Here is a 15,547-nt window from a genome sequence, read left to right as displayed (position 1 = left end):
ACGAGCTGAGTAATGAACCTGCATTCTTCTCCTGAGGTCCTACTATGCAGGTCAGAAGAGGGAGAGGAGGCTTACACCACCCCTTGGCCCATGATAAACTTGGAGTAACCTGTTTAAGATGCTGTTCCTTTTGTAGGCCTGTCTGTGCTGCAGCAGTCATGGTCCCAGTGAGGACTGGCCAAACAGTTGCTACTCATCTGTGCCTGCTTAAACCTTAAAGTGCATCAGTGAGGTTGTTCTTGGCCACACCAGAGACTTGGGACTTGGAAGCAAGAGCACAGGGACAAGCCTGGAGTAGCTTCATTAATGGCCTTCCAGGTTTGGAGTATGTCTTTATGTGGTCAGGGAGGCTGGCTCTGTTCTTGCTGTGACTTGCTGCAGCTCTGTTTTAGGCAAGCCCCATCTGTCATGACTCAATCAGACCAAGTCTCTCCTGGTCTGCTCTCTGGTACCATGTAAACCAGTACAGCCTGTTCCATGGTGTGCCCTTGTTGCAAAGAAGGCTAATGGCATACTGGCTGAGTTGGTAGGAGTGTTTTCAGCAGGGCAAGGGAAGTGATTATTCCCCTCTATTCAGCACTGGCAAGGCCACATCTGCAGAGCTGCATTCAGTTTTGGGCCCCTCACTACAGAAAGGATGTGGACAAATTGGAGAGAGTCCAGCAGAGAGCAGCAAAAATGGTTCAGGAGCTGGGGCACATGACTTCTGAGGACAGGCTTAGGGAACTGGGCTTATTTAGTCTAGAGAAGAGAAGACTGAGACGGGTTTAATAGCAGCCTTCAACTCCCTGAAGGGGGGTAACAAAGAGGATGGAGCTGGACTGTTCTCAGTGGCGGCAGCTGACAGAGCAATGGGCTCAAATTGCAGCAAGGGAAGTTTAGGTTAGATTTTAGGAAGAATTTTCTCACCAGGAGGGTAGTAAAACAGTGACCAGGTTACCCAGAGAGGTGGTAGGATCTCCATCCTTGGAGGTTATTAAGACCCAGCTAGATAAAACTTTGGCTGGGATGATCTAGTTGGAGATAGTCCTGCTTTGAGCAGGAGGCTGAACTAGATGACCTCCTGAGGTCCCTTCCAAACCCGACTTTCTATGATTCTATCGTCATGTTGGCAGTAACTAAATTGGTGCCTCCACCTAAACTAGCCTGGGTGGGGAGGGTGTGTGGACACCCAGCAGGATTAGAAGTAAGACTTGTCAAGGGGTGGATGAGCTCTCTGTGAGCCAACAGCCATCCCTACCTGGAGAGGAGAAGGGCATCACCAAGTCACTTTGCCCAAAGAATCACCAGTGCTGCGCAGCACAGCTGTTGCAACAGCCTCGGGACTGACTTGACTTGTGTGTCATGGGAGAAGGCTCTGAGATCTTGTCCAGCAGTGAACCTGCAGAAACCATCCCAGGGGAGGATACTGAAGAGTCAAGGCCTGAGTCCAGCAAGTGCTATTCAGTGTATTTGCTGTTTTGAAAGAAGCTTTGGTAAAGAAAGAAGGGATTTACTAGTAATGAGTGTCAAGCTAGGCAACTTCCTTGCGTTGTTACTGGCATTCATTTAAGGCAGAAGCCACTGGAGAAGCTACAGGGCATCGCTCTCCCTATCCCCCTAGGTTATTCTGGCCAAGATGATCAGTGAGCAGGGAAAAATAATTAATCAGCACCAGCTAAGCACTAAATGCCTCTTACCAGGCTGGGTAAGGCAATATTATTTCTATTAAAAAGACTACCCAAACCTCACGAGTACTAAAAGAAAGATCTTTAGTCTTATGTATTGCTAGTACTAGTACAGATTACCTAAAGAGGCTGTGAAATCTCCATCCTTGGAAGCTTTTAAGAGCAAGTGAGAAGTACTTGGGTGAGATGGTTTAAACAATTGAGTGAGATTTGTTTAACAAATTTTACAATTGGGTGAGATGATCCTGTCTTGAGCAGGGGGCTGGACTGGATGGCCTCTTGAGGTCCCTCACAGTCTTTTTTTTTTCTATGATTCTGTGCTATGACCTATGTCGATAGAGGTTTTATGGTATATAATTTAAATACAGTGCAAAAAGTTTTGCAAGAATGAAGCAGGGGCTTAGTCTGAATGATAGGGCTCTTTAGAGGGTGACATTTGTTGATAATAAATGCCATTGGAAGCCTGCCCTGCCCTTGCGGGTCAGTCTCTGTGAAAGCTGTCTTGCAGCGGGAGATGAGGCAGGCAGTGTCTTTTGGCAAAGTGTTCATGGTTTCTGGGGAGATGTCTCTGAAAAAACCCAAGCTGTTTGATTCGCCTCCCCCCTTGCCTGTGAAGATTTCACAGTGCTGGTACAGTGGGTGGGAAGGCTAGTCCACGGCTGTCATTCAAATGGTGCTTTACTGCAGTCATTTATAAATGCTTTCTGATCTTTCTCTAATTCTGCAGAAGTAACTTGAAGTTTGTCACATATAAGGAATTCTAGTCATTTGATTATGTTATTCGATATGGCTGGTCCAAGTGACACGACTGATTCAGTCACTTAGTGCGTCCTGTGTCCCGGCTTCTGAAAGTCTCCTTCACATATTAGAGGCCTGGATAACATTGTTTATGAAAAAAGGCTGAAAGAATTGGGATTATTTATTCTGGATGAGAGAGGACTGAAGGGGAATTTGATAAGTGTTCGGATACCTACAGTGTGATTTTTAAGAGAGGATGGAGATGGGCTTTTTCTCTGGCCATAGGGGATGGTACTAGGAGCAATGGACTCCAGCTACAGCAAGGGAAACTTTGGTGGGAGATTAGAAAGAACGTCCTCACTCTGAGTGTCAAGGATTGCAACAGGCTACCTACAGAGGATGTGGGATCTCCACCCCTGGAAACTTTCAAGAGCAGGTTGGGCAGATACTTGGCTGGGATGTTTTAGTCAGGGATGAGCCTACCTTGCGCAGGGGTCTGGACTAGATGACCTTGTGAGATCTCTTCCAGCCCTACTCTCCTGTGAGCTTAAATTTTGAGGAAACACCTCTACTAGCCTGGAATGCTGCTTTTCTTTCCTTTTCTATATAGTAGGTGCAACACACACATTTACGCAGGTTTTGGAGGGGAAAAAATATTGCACAAAGTTTCCCATTCCAGGCACTTCAGTCTGATGGGCCCAGCAATGCCATCCTCCCTCATTCCCTGTAGCCCAGCGGTTCCCAAACTCTGATAGATGGTGCACCATCAATTTAAAATTATACAACCTTAAGTACCACCAACAATTTTTTGTCATATAAAGTAATTATAATAAATCTGGTAATGCGTTCCATGAACAGGTTGTCTGAGTACCACTGGTGGTATCCGTACCACAGATTGGGAGCTGCTGCTGTAGCCCCAGGATGAAAGAGGGGGAAAAGGAACAAGAGGGAGAGTGCAAGCAACAGATACTATCATTGCAAACGAGACCAACTTTGTTCTTTTGAGTGTTTGCGAACGGATGTCTCACTGTAATTGTACTTCTGCTTTTCTCTTTGGTTCAGGTGCATCATGTTTTGGAGATCAAGAAATAAATACTTTTTGGTAGTGGATGGCAAGTTTATCTGCACCCGTGCTCTTTCCTCTGCACATCTCCGTTTCTATTTGTTCCCTCTGTGTTAAACCACTCTTTCTGCCGGTGCAATGACAAGGAAATGGAAGCCCCAGCTGTGCCAAAAGAGTCTGAGTATATTTAAAAAATAAACAAAAACCCAAAAATTTCAGTAAGCTACTGAAAAGGCACCCCTGACCCCAACTAGGAAGCAATGTTACAGGTAATTGGTACTTAATTTAGAGAAGAATAGACTCTTTCTCACGGCAAGCCTTACATTCATCTGAGATAAAATTCCCCATGCAAATTAGCAGCCTACGCACCCCAGAAGTTTAAAAAAAATAAGTGCAACAGGCAATTCTTCAGCCTGTAGCAGATCAGTACAGCATGTTCCATGGTTCTCTCAAAATCCACAAAACAACGCATCCATTAGTAAGTCATTACTCATTAAAGTACTCATGTGTAGCATGGATGGAAGCACATATGGCATTCCTAATTTCCTTTGCCTCCCTTGACCCTACACTGGCATTGAGCATTGTCTGGATGTGTAGAGTGGTTGAGGACCTGTGGAGATCTGGGTTTTAATCCATGCAAAAACCCGTGCTGCTCACTTCACAAACATTGTGCAAGGCACAGCTTGGCACAAGCCAACATACAGAGTTGTCATGCTTTAAGCCTCCCAAAAGTGTATTCTAGAACTGCCAGGAATGCAAATGTATGTTCATGCGCAGCTCTATGCTATCCAGTCATGGCCTCATATGTTGTGATAGGAAAATATATGTAGGGTCCCCAAAATCACACTTTGAACCTATGCACCATTCGTGACTGCCATTGAGAGAAAATACTATTCCAGCTTGTGCAGATACATAAATGCCTGATTTCCTCAGAAGCCTGGTGGTGTGTGCCTGGCCCGTGCGTCCTGCATTGATGTTCATGAACCAGTGGTTCCCTAGTGGTTAAGGAACAGTTCATTTTGCCTCTGTGCAGGGGATTCAAACCATATAATTTTACCCTGCCTCGGTACAGTGCCCCTCATCTCCTGCAGAACATGGGAGCAGTACCCTTTGTACTTACATTTTTGGGTGGTTCTTTTGGGAGGAAGTAAGCTACAGGAATGTGTGTTAGCATTGGTCCCAAAACAGCTGCGGGCACCCTCTTCTCTGAAAGACAACTAATATTTCATGCACAGTCCTTAAACAACTTGCATAAGAGCATTGCTGCCAGCCTGACTGTTGACTTGCCAACAGAGAGCCTTGGTGAGCTCCTTGTATGGGTCCATGAAGGTTTGCCTTCTCGTGGGGCTGCTGCTGAACACATATGAAGAATGATATGTTCCCACCACCATAAGCTAGTTTCTTCAAAGACCCCACAGCTTGCTTAATAAAGATGGCAGAAATCACAGCATGCACCATGTTGTCCAAATCTGTCCTGCATGCTTCCTCTACACTTTGGATCCAGGGTCCTTGTATGCCTACCATGAAAATCTTCCTGTGTTCATCTATATGGCTGCCCACCTTATAGACCACTGGGCCACAGTCAGGAGGAGACCCTCCCATGGATGTGTGTTTGTTTTGCATCAGACAAACCCACAAATGAAGCAGCATGCTAGGCCAACAAAGCAGCATGCAACGGTGGGTGAAAATATCCAACCCTTGGGGCTGTTAAGGACAAATGCACTACTCCACAATGCATTGCAAACCAGTTCTAGAAGAGCTCCACTATGAATGGCACCAGGGACTGGAGATGAAGCCTCCACAGATCCTAGAGTGCAGTGTGGATGTGGGCAACCAAACTGAATAAAGATACAAAAATAATGCAGATAGGGGAATGATTGCTTGCAGAATTTGAGCTTGTAGGATGAACCACGTGGAACCTAAATGTGACATCCTTAACATTATTAACGTAATGTACTCAGCTGGAAAACTTCATAGACTTCATAGACATTAGGACTGGAAGGGACCTCGGAAGATCATCGAGTCCAGCTCCCTGCCCCAGGGGCAGGAAGTCAGCTGGGGTCATCAGATCCCAGCAAGGTAAACATCCAAATTTCTCTTGAAGGCGTTCAAAGTAGATGCTTGAACCACCTCCGATGGCAGGCTATTCCAGACATTGTGGGTAAACAAGGTCTTAACAGTTAAGGCTCCTGTCCTTCAAAGAAGCAGATGTGTAAGTTTATACGCCCAAGTAGCCTCAATGAAGTCAGCAGAATGACTCAACTACCTGGCACTACTAATATGTTAGAACTGGTAAGAACGAGGCCTATGCCTGAAGGACAATACAGCCCGCTCAAGGCTTGGTTCTTCAAGATGTGGAGCATTCTGGCACAGACCCCACAAAGCACTGACATGGGGAGGACTATCTGCGCATTTAAAACTAGGCAAGCCATGTGCATATGGGTATTTTGCTGGGATGAGGATCCTTATCTTGCAGGATTGCATAAGCAAAGAAGGGTCCATTTGGGGACATTGATTTATATATTTGGCTTCCCTGGGAAATGCTTGGTGGAAGAAGCTTGCGAGCAGGAATGCAAGGGCAGAGAGGGCTGGCATTCAGGCAGATAAGAGGAGAGTAGCTGTTCTGAGCTCAAGGAGCAGAAGCAGGAAGATGTTTGCATAACAAGTTTCCTGTTTTGATCCACTCTTCCTTGCATCGATTAGTGACAATTGTTCTGTGTTTGTGGAGCACCTAGCACAGCACTATTTGGGTCCATGACCTGGGCTCCTGGGATATGTCCCAACAAGTGTGCATGTGCAGTTTGTAGAACCTCAAAGCAATTTGAGGCACCACAGACCACATGTGGCACATGTGCAAGCACTTGCTACATTGCTAATTTGCAGCATGGTGGGATTTTTTGACACTGGGATAACCCAGTGTCAAAAAAAAATCACCACTGAAAAAAGTGGCATGGTTCACGTGGCAGCAGCGTGCACTGCAGAAAACTGGAACCTGGCTGGCCAAAGCCACACTGGCTGCTGGCCAGCCTCTGAGTGGCCAGCTTAACATTGCTGCTACACCAGGAGGTCCTCAGGACTGCAGGTAAGGCTGTTGGGGCCAGCACAGGTGCTGGCCTCAGCCTCCCCTGTCCCACCCCGGTTGCTTTGCTGCACACCAGAGCGCACGTGCAGGAGCATGCCTGGGGACAAATAGCAGTGGCACAAATATATGGCACTGCTATTTATCCAGGCATGCCCCTGCAAATGTGTGCCACTGCAATTTGTCCTGCAGGAAACACGCACCCCTTCATGTGCACACTTGTGGGGATGCACCCCTAGGTGCTAAGTTAGAGGTACTCTAGATAGACCTATCGAGCAACTTAATGAAGACCATTGGCTCCTGGGACACTTAAAACTAGACTGGATGAAGAACTGTTAGCGTAAGGAGTGATCTTTTACTGGCAAGAGGGCAGTGCCTGTATGACACGAACAACTTTTGGTCTTTACTAATGAGATTCAGAATCAACCTGGGAAGAAGAACAGTTCACCATGCCACTGCCAGTCCTATGAACGAGCCCACAGAGGTGAGTTTTGTTTTATTTGACCTTAATTTCATTTAGGTGCTGGAAATCTTGTTGCAGTCAAATCCTTAATTCAGTAAGCCAGCCCCCAGCACAAAGGGAGCAGGATTTGTATTAAGGGCTCAGATGAAATATAAATCAAAGCGTCATCCATTTTACAAGGAAGAGAAACCCTAGGGCTTAACCTTCCGCAGTGACAGCATATTCACTGTAATGACCCAGTATTGCTTCAAAATTGATGTCAGAAGAGGCAGGCTTGGGCATCAAACTCTTAAAGGTTGAAAATAGTTGCCTGAAGAACAGCAGGGGGTATTTCTGATGAAAGAAGAATAACCTTCTGCTTTTGAAATAAAATCAATGCCTGCCAGTTGGAATATGAAAAAAACGTTTGGGCAAAAGCAGTTCCTGAGTTGGATCAGCAAGATGTCATCGCTGGATGTGTAGCAAAATAGCACTTGAAGCCAAAAAGAACAGGCTATCAGAGCCACGGGCTACAAAGGGCAAAAGGATAAGATAGTAAGTTGGTGTGCTAGGCTCTGTGGCTGGTGCTGAAGTTATGTAAATACAACCCCAACCCTCAAAGGTACAAATGAATGTTTCACCTTCATTTATGGTGAGGCCAAACACAGGAAGGTGATGGGAATGAGCATATAGAAACATAAATTACTGTAGCCAAAAGGAAGCAAAATTCAAAGCTCCTGATGCACTCAGATTGGGAGGACCAAATAATCTCCATCCTGAAATACTGATAAACTAGCACAGGGAACTCCACATCCAAAAGCGAGGGTTTTCATCAATTTATCAAGTCAGGTATCATATGATCGGAGAACAGCATACGCAGTACTTCTATTTAAGGAAGAGGGAGAGTAATGCAAGCAACAACAGACCTGTTAGTCTGAGCTCAAGAATCTGCAAAGCTTTCAAATGAGGTTTTAAGGAAAAACTAACTAGCAACATGAAGGAAAACTGGATAAAAAGCAATGTAGTTTTCTGAAAGATAGGTGCCAGACTAATCTGATCTTTCTTTGATGAGATAACTGATTTTTAGACAAGAGAAATGTGGCAAGCTAGCCCATTGGGACTTCAGTAAAGCATTTGATATGATGCCACATAGGAAATTATTAGTTAAGTTTGAGAAGAAAGGGGTTAGAACAAGTGATCTAAGGAAATAGCTAAAAGGAGATCTACGAGGCTGGAGAAAGATGAGTAATGGGACTCCCGAAAGAAGGGGGTGGAACCAGTATTGTCTTGTTTGTTTCTTCATTAGTGGCTCTGGTTCAGGAAGTAGGAGTATAATAAAGAATTGAGGAGGATCAGAGTATCCTACAGCAAGAACTGGATGGCCTTGAAGGTTGGACTACTAGAAATGGGATGAATTTCTGCTGTAGGATGGAGGCCCATTAATTGAAAATGACAGAGGAAGGAGAAAGACCTGGATGTATTAGTCAACCACAGGAGAGCTGTGAGCTATCAAAGCAATGTACCAGTAAAAAAGGCAAATGTGATGCAAGGATGCATCGGATGAGGTATTTCCAGCGGAGACAGGGAGATATGAATGTCATTGAATAGTATCAGAAAGCTTCCGTTCTGGTCACCCCTGTTCAAAAGAAGATGAACTCAAGCTGGAACAGGTGCAGAAAAGCACTACTAGGAAGACTGGGAAGATGGAGAGCCTCTCACAGGAGAGGGGATTAAAACAGCTTGGCTTGGTTATTCTAGAGCAATGAAGCTGGAAGGGGTATATGCTGTCTGTAAGTAAACCAGACGAGTCGTCATTAGAGAGGGAAAAGTTCTGTGGACAGTGTTGGAACAAGAAAAAGTGGTGATAAACTGGCCATAAATATATGTAGGCTGGAAATTAGGAGGTGTCTAAATACCAGAGGAGTGAGGTTCTGGTATAGCCCTCCTGTAGGAGCAGTGGGAGCAAACAACCCAAGGAGTTCTAGGCAGAGATTAATGCATTGCCTGGTGTAGTTAGCTGAGAGAGGAGGGCATGGGATTTGGTAACTCAGGTGTCCTACCCCACACTGGTCCTATGCTCCAAACTAAAGCTGCTATCCAAACCACACTTCTGTCTATGGATGCCACTTTGCATTGAGGCATCAACCTGGGTAACAGTGGAAGAAGATGCAGAAGGAAAGAAGATCCAGCACACAGCGCCAGCACAAAGCCCTATGTGTCACTGAAAAAGAGTCGGCTGTAGGGGTGGAGGCTGTGTTTCATGGGAACTACCATGTTTTTTTTCAGATGGGCTGCACTAATCTGCTCTTGTGGCAGCAGGGACAGAATCCAAACCAGCCCGCTTTGTAAAGTATTTTGCAGGGCAGCTGCCGTGATAGTGGTGGGTGTACACGATGACCAACATGGCATCTCCATGGATCTAGGAGGTCCTGAAATGCTTCTGGGACAAGTTCAAACTGCACAACAAGGACCCAGCAACCCTGGTGAACCATCGCAAGATGTGAGAGGTGATAAGGACAAGAGACATCATATCGCCTGTGGACTTACTACCTGGTGACAGCTGCCAGGCTGTGTGGGACAGCATCTTCTACAAGGATCTACAGAAGGGGCACAGAAACTTGAACTTGCAGGAACCCCTTTGGGCACGCCTCGTGCAGGCATGGAAAACCAGTGTAGGGCAGAGAAGTCCATCCAACTGGCCAAGGCAATCCTGCTGGTGGCAGGTAGAAACAATTGACCACCTCTTCCGGGACTGCCCCATGCACCAGAGAGGTGTGGAAGAAAGTACGCACACTCCTTCTGGTGGTGACAGGTTTCATAACCATGACCAGAGAGATGGATCTGTATGGGCACTTGGCTAAGCAGCAAGGGGCCCAACAGCCCACTTCGACCAGCTCATCTTCTGCTTCAGGTATGCCCCGCAGAAGACCAGGAACTTGCTCATAAACAGACACACAGACCTCCCAGTCAAGGACTGTATTAAAATTGGACTGAGAGAAATGTATTGGTACTACAGGAAGACAGAAGAAGATGATGGGAAAGAGCTGTTGGACCTCCTATGGAAGAGAGGGGACTAGCACAGACTTTTCAGAGGTGAGCTGTCTGAAGAGAGCGACAAGGATGCCGATGATGATGATGGGTGATGAATACAATAGCAAATGAAAGGACTGGGCACGCAGGCGGGGGAGAGGGGAAGGGAGGAGCAGAGGTGGAGGGGGCTGAGATAGTCCTTTGCATAACTGTGCAGTAAGACTGTATGTGTGGACTGACTTGGGACTAAAGTTAGTCCCAAGTCAGTCCACACACAGTGTTAATGTGCTTTAATGAGTGCATGTGTAGACGCCAGCCTATTCCCACTTAATGCACAGTGATTTAGTCAACAGTACATTTAAGCCAGCATAAGTGCACACAAAGACATGCTCTGTATGTTGGGAATATTGATACATACATTCTTTGCAAAGCACTTAGAGATGTATGGCTGAAAAGCACTACATAAATCCCTGTTTAGGCGTGGAATTGTCCATGCACCTCCCTAATTGACTTGATAGCCATATCCCAGCTTTCAGGGATGGCTTCAGGGCCTAGCCTCACCTCAAACTTATGCTAGGCAGCAACTTAAGCATGCTACCCACACACACTATCTCTTGAACCAGAAGCTGTGTAGCTGCATGTGCTGCATCCGGTCTAATTATCTCTGTTTCTCAGCACAGCTGAGTTTATATTGTGTAAAAGCTTTATTGCTTTCATTTGTAAAGATCTTGAGGAATTCATCACTTACGGATTGAGCAGACTGAAGATTTTCTGCTGAAACATTTTTTTAGCCAGAAGATGTTGACTTAAAAGAATCAACATGTATCACGGGAACTTACGGACTTCATCAGCATTCAGTAGAAAATGATCAAAATGTTTCATTTTGATAAGGTCAAAATGTCTTTTTTTGTCCCCTATAAGGTCAAAGCATTTTGCTTTGACTTGTATGGGTAATACAGTACAAAGTAGTCTGCCTCCCCTATCAGATCAGTTAGTCAAAATGATCCAAAAAAAGAAAGCTGTAATAAAATCCAAACAAAATATTTTGTTTCATGAGAAATGCTAAGATGTTGACTTATCCTGATTTTGGATGAAACCAGATTGCAGGTTTTCCCAGGGAATGGAAATTTGATTTTTGAATCAGCCCTCCACATAACCAAGGCAGCCATTCGAAACTCATATTTGTCCAAGCAGTACCATGCTTTCTGTATACGTGCTTTCAAATTTTATTTTAAAAAATGGTAGAAGGACTCAAGTTCTGGAGGGTGATGGTTGTAGCCGTGTAGTCTAAGGATATAGTCAGACAAAGTTCTTTGGGTCAATGTGATATCTTAGACCAACTAAATAGTTGGAAAAAATGTTCTTTACAAGCTTTCAGGCACAAAATTCGCAATAACTGAACACCAGCTCTGGACGCGGCGCTCTAAATGTAATCATAAAGCTGAGGATATTTTGTATTTGGCTAGATTCAGGGAGCCTACCAAAATCTGGGATCCTTCTGTGTGATCCTGCTCGTATCCTGGGTGGCTAGGGTCTGATATCACAAGAATCACCATAACTGGCTCCTGCTGGCTGACTAGCTTTGAAGGGAAACCAATGATGAAATTAAATTGGAGGATAACATGTTCTTTCATTTCCATAAATAATCGCTCCTGGAGACAGGCAAGGTACGGCGGTCGGGGAAACTAGCACTGCTGCTCTCCACACTTGCGTCAAGTCTGCTACTAACAAGAGGATTTCAGCTACCAGGGCTCCTGATCCAGTATTTTTCATCAGTACTGAATCCACATTTGTGAAAAGAAAAACAAGCTAACCTTATTGGTAATGCCCATGCCTTCAAAAACAGATGCTTTGGCCAGAGTTCAGGCTGCTGTTGAAAACCATGTATCTTCATTTCTATTCAGACTATTAAAAATTCAGATAAAATATGACCGTGACCTTTTATGAATGCAATTATGATAAAAAATGGACAATGTTTATATAATTTGTTCCTCTGCCCCCCCAACTATAACACAGATTTTTGAAAACGGAGTCAAAGCAATGTATGCAGGGATCGCGCAGCCCATTCAACAGTGAGATGCAGCTGTCTCTGCATGGAAGACAGAAGCAGAGACAGCTGCATTTCAACAATACCCAACAATGCTTCATAACACTAAGACAAGAACTGGATCTACAGAGAGAACTGCATTCCCCAAAGTGGAATTTAGCCCGCAGAGAAACCCTACAAAAATGTGATGACGAGAATGGATAACTCTCCTTTAAACACTGAGCAACATGTGCAGCTCCATGAACAATATGTGCCCCTGGAGCATTCATCCAAGAGAGGTTGTCCCATGTTCCCCCACTCCCTCAGTTAATCATTCATCCTTTCCAGGATGGGAGAGGAGGCAGACGGGTCTGTAGAGGTGCAAAGTCCCCAATAGTAGGTTAGAGATCGCAGCAAGGGAAAGATCCAAATTCCTAGCATGTATAAAAGCAAGTAACAGAATATTTGAGCAACTGGGGCGGGAGGCCAAACAGAGGAAGCAGGGTCATCCCAGGCATTGTGGCACACAATGGGGTGTGAATTAGCCTCCATATATAGTGCGATGTTTTTGTAGAGTGCAAGTTGGCAATATTGGGGATCGATGTTGTCTGCCACAATAGGTGAGAGTATAATTTGGTGAGGATCTGGGTGGTGGTGGCCAAGGATGGTTTTCATTACTGGCATGAGGTTAGACAAGCATGCCAGTCACTGTGGGGGTAGGTGGCAGGCATGAGGGCATGAGAAGATGGGAGCTGACAGAGCAGGTGCAGGGCATGGAGCGCTGGGTCTCTGCTGTGGTTATTAGTAAGTAGCTGGGTACTGTCATATTTAGATCCTGCAGTGGAGGAAATTCCTTCCCTGGGGTTGACTGACTAGGGCCAGGGAAAGAACTGAGGGTCTGGGTGAGGGGCAATTCCCTGAGAAATTCGTTTGAAAGAGGGCACACGGCCCTGTTTTACCCAGAACACAAGTGGAATCAGACAGCAGGAGATGCTCCCAGCCCCTTCTCAGCCGGCACTTAGCCCAAAAGCTCTCCCCAGGCTGTTCTTGAAGCCACGTTTCCTGAGCCATGCTCTCTGCTCTCTGATGCCTCACACAGACACACTGCTTCACACCAAGCACTCACCCACCCCTGGGTGTACCAGCTGGGGGACTTGACTTCTGAGGAGAGGCTGAGGGAACTGGGTTTATTTGGTTTGGAGAAGAGAAGACTGAGGGGGATTGAATAGCAGCCTTCAACTCCCTGAAACAGGGTTCGAAAGAGGATGGAGCTGGACTGTTCTCAGCGGTGGCAGATGATAGAACAAGGAGCAACAGTCTCAAGTTGCAGCAAGGGAAGCTGAGGTTAGATATTAGGAAAAGCTTTTTCTTGAGGAGGGTGGTAAAGCACTGGAATGGGTTACCTGGAGAGGCTGTGAAAGCTCCAGGTTTTTAAGACTCAGCACAACAAAGCCCTGCCTGGGATCATCTAGTTGGGGATGGTTCTGCTTTGAGCAGGGGTTGGACTAGATGATTCCCTGAGGTCCCTTCCAACCCTAATTTTTTATGAGTCCATGATCTACACCCCTCTTCTAGATCCGCCCATGGTCATGTGCATAAGTTGTACCCCAGCCTCACTTTCAGGAGAGGCCTCCAGGCCAGCTTCCCATTCCAAAAACAGGGCTTGTTCGCTTTTCAGTTTTCTCCAGCATGAAAGGCATTGTTGGCAATCCCTCGATTTGAGGATGATCTCTCCCAAAGCTCAGTGACGGTCTTGAGATGACTTAAGAGTCCAAACCTTGAGCCACCAATCTGTCCACACAAGATGCAGGTCTTTCCATAGGGGAAAGTAGGTTGCAGGCTGGGATCCCCGTTCTTTTCCTTTGTGCTTCCTCCACGCTCTCGCCTCACCTCGAAGCAAGCTGCTGCTTGGTTGAAGTTGCGGCTTATTGGAGTGGGTCAGCAGCCAGCTCCTCCCAGCTCTTGATGTTGGCATCTGTTTTCTTGATGCCTTAACATGTCCTTGCAGTGCTTCCTCTGGCTGCCACTGGTGACTGTGAAGCTGAAGCTGAGCTGGGCCCACTCACAAAAGTTATAAAACAAAATATTAATGATGGTTGCATAGTGCAAAAGGATGTAAGTTTGCAGCTGGGCCTTCTGAAAAGAAATAATGAGGCATCATTTCCAGCTTATTTTACTATGCCTATGAGGATTTTAAGCAGGCTCCTATGTGTCTGGTATGTGACTGTGTGAAATGTCAACCCTTGATTAATTATTGTAGGAAATATTTCTTTGCAATTAACTGGTGTTTATGTGCAGGAAGAGACATACTCCACATGGGGTTTGATAGGTGTCTTCTGATTTACTCTTGTTTTGCCTCAGTGGTTCCCTTGGACGACTCTTCAGAAACTTTGTGCTTTTCCTGTTTGCTAATCCATCTCTCGACAGGTCCCAACTCAGTAGAAATTCATAACTTCCTGTTCCTGAGGAATTCAATCAAAATTGGGACTTTCTGATAACCAATAATGACCAGTTTGATTAACAGGATTTGCCTGTTAATTGTTGCTTGGGTTTCTCTCTTGATTTACACGAACTACAAAAATGCTTTGAAGATGCTGAGCTGAAAGGTTTTATACTGAACGAAGCAGCTAACAGGTTTTGTAGAGGAACCAAAGGGTTTATACTGAATGAAGCAGCTAGCAGGGTTTATAGAGGAACCAAAGGTTTTATACTGAACGAAGCAGCTAACAGGTTTTATACAGGAACCAAAGGTTTTATACCGAACGAAGCAGCTAGCAGGGGTTATAGAGAAACCAAAGGTTTTACAGAGGAACGAAGTGGCTAACAAGGCATGCTCCAAAAGTGAGAAATGACTCAACACAAGAACTGATGCTGCACCTGGACAGATCCACGTCTTGAGACGCTGGCAAGGCTGAGACTACCTCAGAACTATTAAGCCTTAATACTACCTGAATTGGTGAGATACTCTTGCTTTTACAACTAAATATACTGGACTTTGCTTTGCTTCAGGCCCATTTAACAGGGAATGCTTGCAGCAAACACAGCCTTTCTGCCATTCATGGACGGAGTTGTCTTGTCGGTCCCTTGTACACACTCGCCCGGACTCCCATTTCATCACAGCGGGGAGATGAGATCTCAGGCCTTCACTAAGCTGGCAGGCGAGCGCTTGCTTTGGGGGGGCAAGAGTCGGGCGAAGCTGATGCTTGCGGATCACGGCTGCCCGGTGGTACCGCTGGCACGGCCGTGGCGCTCTGGCGTGGAGGCTTTTCCGTGGCATTGGCGGAGACACGTCTCCGGGCTGGTGAGGGGGAGAGGGGAGAGGCTCCCTGGGCAGGGCAGGGCAGGGCAGGGAGAAGGTGTGCGGGGCTGGGCTGGCCAGGGCCAGGGCCAGGGCCAGGGCTCCCCGCGGGAGGAGGCGGGCTCAGCCGGGAGACGCGGTGCCGCGGGCGGAGCTGCCGGAGCGCGGGCGGGCGCGGGGCGCACCTGCCCGCAGGTGAGCGGG

This window comes from Alligator mississippiensis, chromosome 2 (genome assembly GCF_030867095.1).
Source record: "Alligator mississippiensis isolate rAllMis1 chromosome 2, rAllMis1, whole genome shotgun sequence".
Lineage (NCBI taxonomy): Eukaryota > Metazoa > Chordata > Crocodylia > Alligatoridae > Alligator > Alligator mississippiensis.
The sequence above is the reverse complement of the archived record's forward strand: the minus strand, read 5'-3'. Positions refer to the sequence as shown.